Below are 12016 nucleotides of genomic sequence, written 5' to 3'. Positions count from 1 at the left end.
TTTTGCTTTTTTTTTCCCCACTTCAAGTTCATTTTATTTATATAGTGGCAATTACAATCAAGATTGTCCAGAGGTTTTTTTCCAGAATCCAGAGTCTGTGGCCCTCGAGAGCAAACACCAAGACGACAAAAACCTCCCTTTTGAATGGGAAAAAAGCTTTATTCAAACCCATACGGGGGAGTAGAGGGTCAGCAGTGAGCACATGCATTCAGATGGCTTCATACATGCATCACTTTAAGGGCCATTTTATGTCCCACCCAACAAATTTCAAAATGTACAAAATACTAAAACATGCAGTTGTTGTGTAAATGGACTTGTCTTGAGACCAAATCTAAAAAAAACTAGGAGAAAAGAATGTTTGAAAATATTTTTTAAAATACCAAATAAGTCTGGAGTTCCCCCTATAATGCCATTTTTCTCTTGTCCCACCCCCTGATGACCAAACTGAAACTCAAATAAAACAGTTAAAATGAAATTTAAATCTCCTTTTTTATGGTATTATTTTTTCCATTGATGTCTCTTGTAATTGTGGGAACATTTTTTTTCTACCAACATAGCATTTTAAATAATTATTATGCATGGAACGTGTGTCCCACAACAACCCTGTTGATGACATTTTTGTCTTCTGTGTCTCGTTTTACTAATTTATTCTTATGCAGGGCTGCACACTGGCTTGGTGATTAGCACTGTTGCTTTGCAGCGAGAAGATCCCCGGTTCACATCCAGGATCTTTCTGCATGGAGTCTCCATGTTCTCCCTGTGTATGTGTGGGTTTTCTCCAGGTTCTCCAGCTTCCTCCCACAGTCCAGAAACATGCTGAGGTTAACTGGTGATTCTAAATTGTCCATAGGTGTGAATGTGGGTGATTGTTTGTCTCTATATGTAGTCCTGTGATAGACTGGTGACCTGTCCAGGTGAACTCTGACTTCACCCTAAGTCAGCTGGGATAGACTCCAGCCCCCCCGAGACTTACTTGAAAATTCCTAAAATTGTTCCAAAGGAGAGAGCTTAGGGGGTCAGTGCAGGACAGCCATGTTGTTAGAACGTGGTATGTCTTACAACAGGGGTGTCAAACATGCGGCCCGCGGGCCAAAACCGGCCCGCCAAAGTGTCCAGTCTGGCCCACAGGATGACTTTGCAAAGTGTGAAAATGACAGAGAAGACATTAACTGTAATTTTTCAATGACAGTAACTGCTATCTTAAATTTGTTCACTGTACTGCCACTACTTTTATGTATTTTTTCTGTATAAATTTTACATACTTACAAGATAGGGGGATAACTGAACCAGGGGAGATTCTAGGATCAGAGGTTTAGGGGTGCTGAGCAGTGCTGCCAACTTGGCGACTTTCTCGCTAAATCTGGGGACTTTCCAAAGCCTCCTGGGGACTTTTTTTTTTGTCAAAAGGGACTAGCCACAAATCTAGACTTTTTGGAGACTCTGACATCAGTGGCGGATCTTCCGTGGGGGCTAGTGGGGGCACTGCCCCCCCTGTGATCTGATTGGCCACCCCGTGTCCCCCCCCAAAATTTTCGTTGGAAATTTACATTACTGAAACTCCGATTTCCGACGCTCCTGAACGCAACTTCGTTGTCCGACTGCAACTGAATGCATCAATGACGTCAGTTTGATCTTTTGATTGTATGTTTGGATTGGAAGAAGCTTTGAAGACGTTTCCTGATGCAGGAGGAGAAGACGAGCAGCTTTGGACCTTTGCGGTAAGAAGACTATGACCGTTTCTCAGTACGTAACTGTCCGGACTTACGTTCTGACGTACTCGTGAAACGTCATCATCGAGACTGCATCGGACCAGACGAGTGGCATAGATATGAATGAGTAGATAGGACACGCCCCTTTGAGCTGCGTGCGACAGCGAGGCTAAGCTAGTGGGGGCAAAGTTTCAGTGCATTCTGTTGATGTAAACGGCGTGAAAACGGAAACAACAAGTATGCCGGCTAACTGTGCTGCATACAATTACACACTGCGTCGTACGATTGAGACAAGGAAACTTGAAATGACTTTTCATAGGTAAGAATAGTTTTTGGCTCTTTTTTCATCATAAAATCTTGTTGAGAGCTTCCAGTCTATGAGAGCTAACTAGTTAGCCACTACCAAAACGCTAAGGCGAGCTAGCAGCTTGACAAGCAAATACCAGACGATTAATAGTAGCTGTAGTATAGTTGTACAAGCAGTAGTAGTAATACTAAAAGTACAAGCAGCAGTAGTAGTATAAACAGCTGTTAGAGTCGTAGAAGTAGTATCAGCATTTGTAATAGTATTACAAGTTGTAGTAGCAGTGCCAGTATCAGCAGCAGTAGTGAGTACTACCACTACTACTAGTAGTTGTCACATTGCTATTACTACCACCAATACTACCAATAGTAGTTATAAAGCCTAACTCATGTATATCCAGATTACCATCTATGTTCTTCCTCCAAACCCATTTTATGATTGGGATTACAGGCAGTTCTTTAGGACTGCTCTCAAATAATTGAAATGCTACTAAACAAGGTTATACTTATCAAATTAAATAACTTTGGTTTCCAGTATATTGGCGAATTCAGTTCTTTGGACTTAATTTATTAGCATGATTTCTTTTTAAATATGTTGTGTACAGACTTATTTACTTGTCTGTCTACTTTTCTTACTCCATGTAGGTTTCCACTTTTCATTGTCCACTTTTAAAAGTTCAGCAGACAGGTGCTCTGCTTTGGAGTGTGACGATGTCGTCGGTGATGTGGAGAGTGAAGTTTCCGTTTCACCCACAGTGTGCTTTAGGACAGCCGGGTCGGACTTGATGTTTGAAATACTGACCGACAGCTCAGATTTAACTGTCTGTAGTTCCGTTTTGATGGGTGTTAAATTTTCACTCAAAGCCGCCAGGAGCTGGGTCTTTAAAATAACCACCGTCTCGTTACAGAGTGAAAGTAGCAGTTCCTCCTGAAGGTCAGAGATTGCAGCATCTGAGGGTCTCTTCAAAAGACGACATAGTTGATGAAGACGTTCTGGAGCAGGACCAGAAAGACCACGACAAAGCAGCCTTGAGATCTTAGGCAGCGTCTCCCTCAGGTGGGTGTCAACGGTGTTCACGGCCAGGTCTGTGGTAATCCTGTCAAAAAACAAAACAGAAAAAAATCTAGATTATAAATCAACATGTAACCAAAGGACTCTGTGTATAACGCCATAGTATAGGATGTAGTTCAGAAAATGTCACAGTATAGTATGCTTTACTCAAGAATAACATAGTATGGCCTGTAGTTCATAATACAGCATGTTGGCAAGAAAAACCCCATAGATTATTATGTGGTTCAAAAAGCACAAAATGATAGGATGTTGCCTAAAATTGTCATGTATGATATGTGGTTCAAAAAATGTCATAGTGCAGTATATTGTCAAAATAGTGTGTTATTCAAGAAAACAGAGTATATGTCATCTAAAAAATGACATAGAATAATATTTCATTGCACAAGTAAAAGTAGTCATTTTTAAAACTGTTCAAATTCTTATATGTTCCTAAAAAACAACAAAAACTAAAACAAAAAACGTCATAGTATAGCATGTCGCTCTAATAACATCATAGTTTAGCATGTCACTCTAAAAACGTCATAGGAAAGCCTTTAGTCCACAAAACATTGTTTTGTCCCGGCTGTCTGAAGTAGGTGAGGAGCAACACAAAAACAGTCCAAACGCTGGTTTCCAGAGGGTTAGACATCTATTTATTTGAAAGAGTAAGTTTACAACAACACAACATGTGAGGAGTTTAAAAACAAATGGGTGTTAGTAAAATAAAAATAAACAGAGATAAAAGTGAACTTCATGTTGACACTGATGGGCATTCCAACCAGGAACAAAGTAAAAGATAATCAATCGGAAAAAAAACTCTTCCTGTTCACCTCTTAAAACCCAAAAACACACTGCAGGAGCACCCTAAACTAAAACTACCAATGGGTTCTCTGTTTTCCTTTCTGATCAATTCAAAGGTCCCTCTCTATCTCCCCACACATCCACCAACCACTGGAACACATCTCCAAAGTTCTGCTGGACCAGCTCAGCTTCCCCTCAGAAGAAGTGCCACCACCTGCCAGATGAAGGAGCCTTTTGAGAGGCAGCTGGCATCGTGATTGGACTGTACTTTGGTCTGTTCCAATCCAGCTTCAGCTCCAGAGACGGCAGGCGGGACGAGTCAACGGAGGCCGGGTGGACGAAGGCATGCAGCTGAGTACAATCCAGAAAACAACAGAGGAGGAGTGCAGCAGCCCAGAGCCAGAACAAGTAGAGTAGCATGGTATGTCTCTTAGAAAACATCATAGTACAGCCTTTGGTATGAAAAAACACCATCATATACATCGTATATTGTACAAATAACAAGTCAAAGGAAGAGACATACATTGTAGAATTGTAGTAATTGTGGGCTGACTGATTTACTGATTATCAGTATTTTATTTTTAACCGATTTAAGGTAATAAATCAGTTTAAAAATGGCGCTACTTTGGCTCTGAACCTTCATCTACCTGTGGTCGCTCTGTCTTCTGGAGTGATTTGATTGGTTATACGTCACGAATAAAACTCCTTTAACTTAACATCTGTAAACAAAACAAAAACGTATCAACAAAGTTTTCTGTTAGAGTTTGTGTTTTTCTAAGTTTAACTCCAAGATTTTAAATACTTTCATTTACTGCAAATGAATATCTACTCCAAATGTCTCACTAATAATCATTATCAGCCTTAAAAACCCACAAAACACCCCTCTATACTGGACCACACTTAGTACAGTCCGGTTCCCCCTTCTATAAATCTGCTTGGAATCTTCCACTTCCTGTTTGTCAAAGTGACCTTCTACCTGGACAGGTTTTGTTGGAGTTCATGCAACAAACATTTTGGGTAACTACACTTTAATATGGATGGATGACACTGAATTAGAGTCTGTTTTAATGAGACTGAGTTAAGATGTGTAGCTCTGTCATTAAATAGGAAATTATTTCTCAGAATTCACAGAGAAAAGTCTGAAATGTTTGCTAGGTTAGCGTCCCACATGTTCTTTGGCTCAGCTAAAGCTAACTCTCTCCAACTTGTGGATCTCTTGAGTTGCTTGTTGTTAAAATATCTTGCTAGAGGTGCTGAAGCTCAGAAAGTCTGAGATGTTTGTTCAAACTAAGCTCATTCTCAAGTCTGATCTGAACTGTCCTCTTTTGTTTGAACTTTCCCTAAACTTAGGAGTTAATGACAGAGCAGCACATCCAGACTCAGTCTCATTTATGTAGAGATTAAACTTCAGTGTCATTCATTGATGTTAAAGTGCAGTTTTTCAAATGTTTGTTGCACATGCTCCCGACCAAACCAGTCCAGGTGGAAGATGATGTGAAGAGAAAGCTCCAGAGGATGAATATCACACATTTACGTTGGAAATAAATGTCCTTTAATTAGACATTGTCATGCAAAAGTTGGATTTCCCTTTAATGATGTTCAAATCTTTGTTGAGTGTTTTGTTGATGTTTGTTTCTAAATGTTTTCTGACACTCGTCCCCAAAGATTAAAACCTTTTACGGCTCACAAGCTGCAACAATTCACACATTATCAACTATCTTTCTGACTAAACTAAGATAAAAAGTGAAAAACTGCCTGATTCCTGCATCATGAATGTAAATCTTTTTGGTTTTTATGACAGTAAACTGAATATATTTGGGTTTGACATTTTATAAACCAAAACAAGAAATGAATTAGTGGAGAAAACAATCAACAGATTAATGGACAAAGAAAATGTGTTTTCCAACATATATGGTTGAATTACTCCATTACAAGATACATACAATTTTAATTCAATTTTATTTATATAACACCAATTACAGGTCAAATTGTCTCAAGACGCTTTATTTTTATACTTTTTTGTCATATTTAAAATATGACAAAGAAATTTAAACCTCTTGACTAATCCAATTTATTATTTGTTTTTTAAGAGACTAATCAACAACTAAAATAACTTTCTCCACTAAAACTAATAAACATGAGGTCAAATAGAAGGAAGAGTTTTAAATACTGCAGTCCCACGACGACAAGAATAAAGTTTGTCAACAAAAACTAAATCTGCTGGAGGATTCCATTAAAGTCCTAATAAATGATAATAAAGTGTGATACTAAAGGTTTGTGGTGCTAAAAATCTCAAAGATATCAAGTTGAACATGTGGATGGAGGTTGATAAAAGTTGACGTCCCTTCATTTCTCTGGAGCGACTCCATGGATTTTATGGATGGTGGTTAAAGACCTGCTCTTCTAGTCGTCTTCCTTCTAGTCGCTGTAAAATGTCAGTCCATCCTGGCTGACTTCAACACCTCTTCATGACAACTTGTTCTGCCTCCGACCTCGTGGAAACTCCAGAAACTCAGGAAAACCTGTCGAGACACAGATTTTCGAAAAACTCGTCGGGCGGGGGAAGGTGTGGTGGGTGGTGTGGGGAGGCGGGGGAGTAGAGGGGGGAGGCCGCCACCCACCTCCCCGCCTACTCTCCGCCCTGACTCCACCCAGACTCCGCCTTGGCTCCACCCAGTGATCACTTGAGAAACTACGATGCCAAAGGGACGACGAAATCATTTCTTTTCATCTGATCTGTAGCTCAGTGAGTTAAGGATTTGCCTATGGAGCTGCAGGTCGCTGGTTCAAGACCAGACACTTCTTAAATTTTCTCAAAATTCTGACAAAGACAAAGAAAGAAAACTGCCGGTGGTGGGTCTTGAACCTGCGACCCTCCGTTTGGGAGTCTATCCTCTTAACCCCCTGAGCTACTTGCTCAGATACTAATTCTTCTTTTTTTTGCGCATTTATCATCTACTTTTTGTCGTGTTCGAGTTTTTTTTTTAACTCGAGTCTCGACTCGACCGTTTTTCTCAGGAGGTTGGACTTCAGCCTTTGTGCTGGAGGGTTGAACCCTCAGTTCCAAGACCTTCCAAGCCTCCACACCTCCCGAGTCCTCAGGACCTGAGCTTTCACACAGTCTGAGGGCTGAAATTCTCTAAGTCCCACAGTAGTTCTTTGTTAGTTTGAACCTTCAGACAGTCTGAGGACTGATATCTTCTAAGTTCCTGAGTAGTTCTCTGTTAGTTTGAACCTTCAGACAGTCCAAGGACTGATATCTTCTAAGTTCCTGAGTAGTTCTCTGTTAGTTTGAACCTTCAGACACTCTGAGGACTGAAGTTTTAAAAGTTTCTCAGTACTTCTCTGTTATTTTGAACCTTTAGACAGTCTGAGGACTGAAATGTTAAAAGTTTCTCAGTACATCTCTGTTAGTTTGAACTTTCTGGTTAACAGAAGCCTTAAAACTTGTGACCATGAGTCTTGATTTCACATTTAGATCATCCATCTGAGTTCTTCTCAGACCTTCACCTGTGGGTTTTTAGAAATCCTCAACAAACTTTGATTCTCTTCAATGAACAGTAAAGTTTGTGGAGATCAGAAGGTAACATTAGTTTGATCCATGCCTTCAACTACTAGTAGACTTTATCTGGAAAGCAGTTTTCTGAAATGAGTTCTTAGTAAATCTATCCACAATCAAACCAAGAACATAGAAAGAGGAAATGTTTGAAGAAACAACTCGATGTTTTCATTTCAGACTAGAAAACGCTTTAAGATCTTTATGTTTTTGCTCTTTTTGATCGTTTTATTGTCTCTTCTGTTTAATTTGATCTTCTAAAGTTTAACTGGTGTCTTTTCAAATGTTTTGTCTTTAGTTTGATTCTTCTTAAATGTTTAGTTTTGCTCTTTTCTCACCTTTTATTCTTTTCTAATGTCTGATTTGATTTAGAAATGTTTTGTCTTTTTAATGTTTAATTGTTGTTTTTTCAAATGTTTTATCGGCTTGTTTGAAAAATTTCCTTTTCTTTCCCAATGTTTAATTTTTCAATTAAATGTTTAAGGTTTTTCTTTTTAAATGTTTTGCCACCTTTTAATGTTTAATTTTCTTTTTAAATGATTCGTTGTATTTTCTGTTTAATTCCTATTTGAAGTTTTATTGTCTTTAAGATTTAATTTTCTAATTAAACATTGAATTTTTTAATTAAATGTTTTGTCTCTTTAAAGGTTCAATAATCTAATTTAGTGTTTTGTATTTTTTTAAAAGTTTAATATGATTCATGTTTAAAAGGTATTTTTTAAATGTGTAATTATCTAAAATATTTTCTCTGTAATATTTAATAATGTTATTTTTAAAATTTTGTTTAATTTCATACATGTTTTGTATCGTATTTAATTATCTAATTCAATATTTTGTCAGTTTAATAAAATTAAACATTATATACAATTAAATTATATTAAACTGACAAAATATTGAATTAGATAATTAAATACGATATAAAACATGTAAGTATGAAATTAAACAAAATTTTTAAAATGACATTATTAAATATTACAGAGAAAATATTTTAGATAATTACACATTTAAAAAATACTTTAATTTTTTTGAAAAAAGTTTTATTGTATTACATTTTTTCCTTTGATTTAATTGCTTTTTTAAATGTAGTTTATTTCTTTAATTCTCTTTATCTGTCAAGATTTTAATCCCAACCTTAAAAATGAAATAAACCCTTAAATCACAATGAAAATACTTCTGTTGTCACAATCATGAGTTGGTCAATTATTCAGTTTTTCGGTTCAACTTTATTTGTTCAGCAGCTTTCACACAGATGACAAAACTAAACAAGCAAAGAGAAAAAACTATGCTAAAACTATGATTAAAACTCAAAAACATTGGAAAAAAAAAAAAAGATTTAACATGGTAATAAAATATGTTGTGTCCAGGGGATGGAGGGAGTTTATTGAAGTCTTCTTGGGCTCACATGGGAAATCATTTAAAATAGAAACTTGATTTTCAGTCTAAGGAAACTACAGAGTGACAGAAGAAGCAACAATATCTCCTGTTTTCTCCTTTAATGAATCGACTCTTCTTGTGCTTTCAGACCAAAGAACTACAGACTCTTCACAACCTGCTCAAACTCTTGGTACAGGACCTCACCACACGGGTCAAGAAGGTTTCTGTCTCATTTCTACTCTGAAGCTCACCTTCTCAAACTGCTGACAAATGTTTCTGCTGCTCTAAAGTCTGGTCTCCAGAACTTCCTAAAAACTCTCAAAGTCTCTTCTGCTGCAGGTTGCTTTGTAGAACTGTTCCAGAAAACCTCACTAAACCACATGGAGGGGCCTCAAGATAGTCGTCCAAATGAAACCATACAAAAACCAAACTAGCACAACCCAAACACTAAAGTCTCCTGCAGCCTACCAGAGAACCTCTGAGAACAGAGAATCAGGACAGGAACTCTTACCTTCTGGACAACCAACGCTGGTTCACAAGAACACAGAATGTGTCTGACCAAAAACCTCTAAATACTCACTACAGCCAAGATAAAGACAACTCAGCTGCAGCAAATCCACTAATCACTGTACACATTAGCACCATGTGATAACTGTGGCTAAAGAACCACATTTACCAAGACAACTATCCAGTACAAAGCCCTAAAACACACCAAGAAACACATTAAAGATGATTTTACTGCTGGAAGCTGCAAGCTGATGCCTAAAGAACAAACTCAAGCAATGGAGCCAAACCCGGTTCACTGGTGAACAGAAGCAGAGGAAATGTTTGTCTGCAGCTAAACAAAGCAGGAAGACACTGAGCTGCTCAGGTGTTCCTGATAACACCAAGCAGCCACCTGGACAGCCAATAGGAACACAGCTTACTGGAAGTCCAGAGGGCTGGCTTAGTGAAGGAAATTTAGTTTAAAGTTGAAGCAGAAAGTTAACAAAGAAAGTTGAAAACCACCTTCTGATACCTGAAATCTCTGAGTTTTCACACAAAGAACACCTGAACATGTCAAACTGGTTCCATAGTAGAACCCTCATTGTAAAAACGTCATAGTATGGTGTGTTGCTCAAAAAACATTAGGACCCGGCTGTCTAGGGTCACCAAGGAGTAACACAAAAACAGGACAAACGCTGGTTTCCAGGGGGTTAGGAGGATATTTATTTGAAAGAGGAAGTTTACAACAACACAACATGTGAGCAGAAAAATCACAAAGTCTGTCTTTAGTTCAGATGAAAATATTAGTTTTTGTCTTTTTTATTGACCAGACTTTTCAGGAAGTAGATGAAAAATAATTAAAGCTCTCATGTAGAAGTCCAACTTATTTTGGATCCTTGTGGAGAGTTTAATCTTAGAGTTTGTAAAGGTGTTGAGTTTTTAGAGTCACATGGATTGTTTTGAAATTTAATAACCGAGTCCTGAAATAAAATTACAGTTGTGGATTTCTGTCATTTAGGTTTTCTTTGAAAAAAAATCATCATGAATTTTGGCGGAAAAAAAACGCCATAGTATAATATGTCTAAAAATGTAATTTTTCAACATGTTGTCAAAACATGCCATATGATGAAATAATGTAAAGGAGGCCATGAAAAACACTCCAGAAAGGTTTACTTTGAAAAAAAATCAAAATGAATTCTGGGGCAAAAAAAACGCCATAGTATACTATGTCAAAAAAAAATGCAATTTTTCAACATGTTGTAAAAACGTGCCATATGATGAAATAATGTAAAGGAGGCTGTGAAAAACACTCCAGAAAGGTTTTCTTTGAAAAAAAATCCTCATGAATTTTGCCGCAAAAAAAAAAAACATAGTATACTATGTCGGAAAAAAAATGCGATTTTTCAACATGTTGTAAAAACATGCCATATGATGAAATAATGTAAAGGAGGCTGTGAAAAACACTCCAGAAAGGTTTTCTTTGAAAAAAAATCAACAAGAATTTTGGCGCAAAAAAAAGGCCATAGTATACTATGTCAAAAAAAAAAGTGATTTTTCAACATGTTGTAAAAATGTGCCCTATGATGAAATAATGTAAAGGAGGCCGTGAAAAACACTCAATTCAATTTAGGGGTGTTTGAGCACCCCCCCCAAAATGAGCTAGAAACGCCTATGAACTGAATCTTCTTCCTTAATAATTCCTATTTTAGTTTGTTTGGTGTGGTGCCAGGATTACTACGCAGATGTGGAAATGAATGTGAATTTAAAATAATTTTTACAAGCTGTTTTGATCATAAAGTAAAATACTATATCGTTCAGTTCCAGATACCTGTGACTGAATGTTTTGCGCCTTCAGAGGCACTTGTGATCTTCAAGTTGTAATGTGTAAATGATAAACTGAGGCATATTGTTACTGAAACTGCACTTAACTTTGTTAAGAAATTTCAGGTTGTTCATAATGTTATGCAAAATGATAGTATATTAAATGTGAACATTTTCAGAATGTACTTTTTTGCACTAAAACAAAGTAAATATTTGGAGTTGTGGTTATTTATAGGTTATTATGCTCTGATTTTACTGGTCACTTGAGATCAAATTCAGTCACATGTGGCCCCTATACTAGAATAAGTTTGACACCCCTGTCTTAAAGTATTAATATTTTCCCACCAAAAACGTTGCAATTTTGCAGTTCAGAGTGTGGGGCGCTGGGATATGTAGTGACAACAAAAACGAGACACAAAATGACAAAAACGAGACACAAAAATGACGAAAATGAGACACAAAATGATGAAAATGAGACACAAAATGACAAAACGAGACAGAAAAGACAAAAACAAGACACAAAACGACAAAAACGAGACACAAAACGACAGAAATGAGAGAGAAATGACAAAAACAAGACGAAACGACAAAAACGAGACAAAAACGAGACACGAAATGACAAAACCGAGACACGTGTGGGGTGCTGAGATGTGTAGCGTTTGTCTGCATTCAGTCAGAAATAGGTACAGCTCGACTGTGGGCCTCAGAGGGTTAAAGAAACAGATCTGTTTGAATGCAGCTGTGGTGGATGGACATGATGTGTGCGGTTAGAAAGCAGCTGCAGAGGACTGGGAGTTAGTCTGACAGCCTAATAAACCTCCCCAGTAGGTGAGAGTGTGTGCTGCCATCGCCTGCTCGGTGGTCTGATGATGAGAGGGAAGGACAGCGTGCATCAATCACTGCATGGGAACTGGT

At 37.5% G+C, this 12016-nt stretch overlaps 1 long non-coding RNA gene across 1 annotated transcript; it reads left to right on the top strand.

Moving 5' to 3' along the window:
- The first annotated feature begins 888 nt into the window (after positions 1-888).
- Positions 889-11282, top strand: LOC129350111 (uncharacterized). Its single transcript, XR_008603353.1, has 3 exons — positions 889-3069; positions 3981-4285; positions 8943-11282. It is a non-coding gene; the product is annotated as an uncharacterized LOC129350111 (long non-coding RNA).
- The last annotated feature ends 734 nt before the right edge of the window (positions 11283-12016 follow it).

This window comes from Amphiprion ocellaris, chromosome 12, assembly GCF_022539595.1.
Source record: "Amphiprion ocellaris isolate individual 3 ecotype Okinawa chromosome 12, ASM2253959v1, whole genome shotgun sequence".
In the NCBI taxonomy this organism is placed as follows: domain Eukaryota; kingdom Metazoa; phylum Chordata; class Actinopteri; family Pomacentridae; genus Amphiprion; species Amphiprion ocellaris.
Note: the sequence above shows the minus strand (reverse complement) of the source record. Positions and strands in the feature narration are given on the sequence as shown.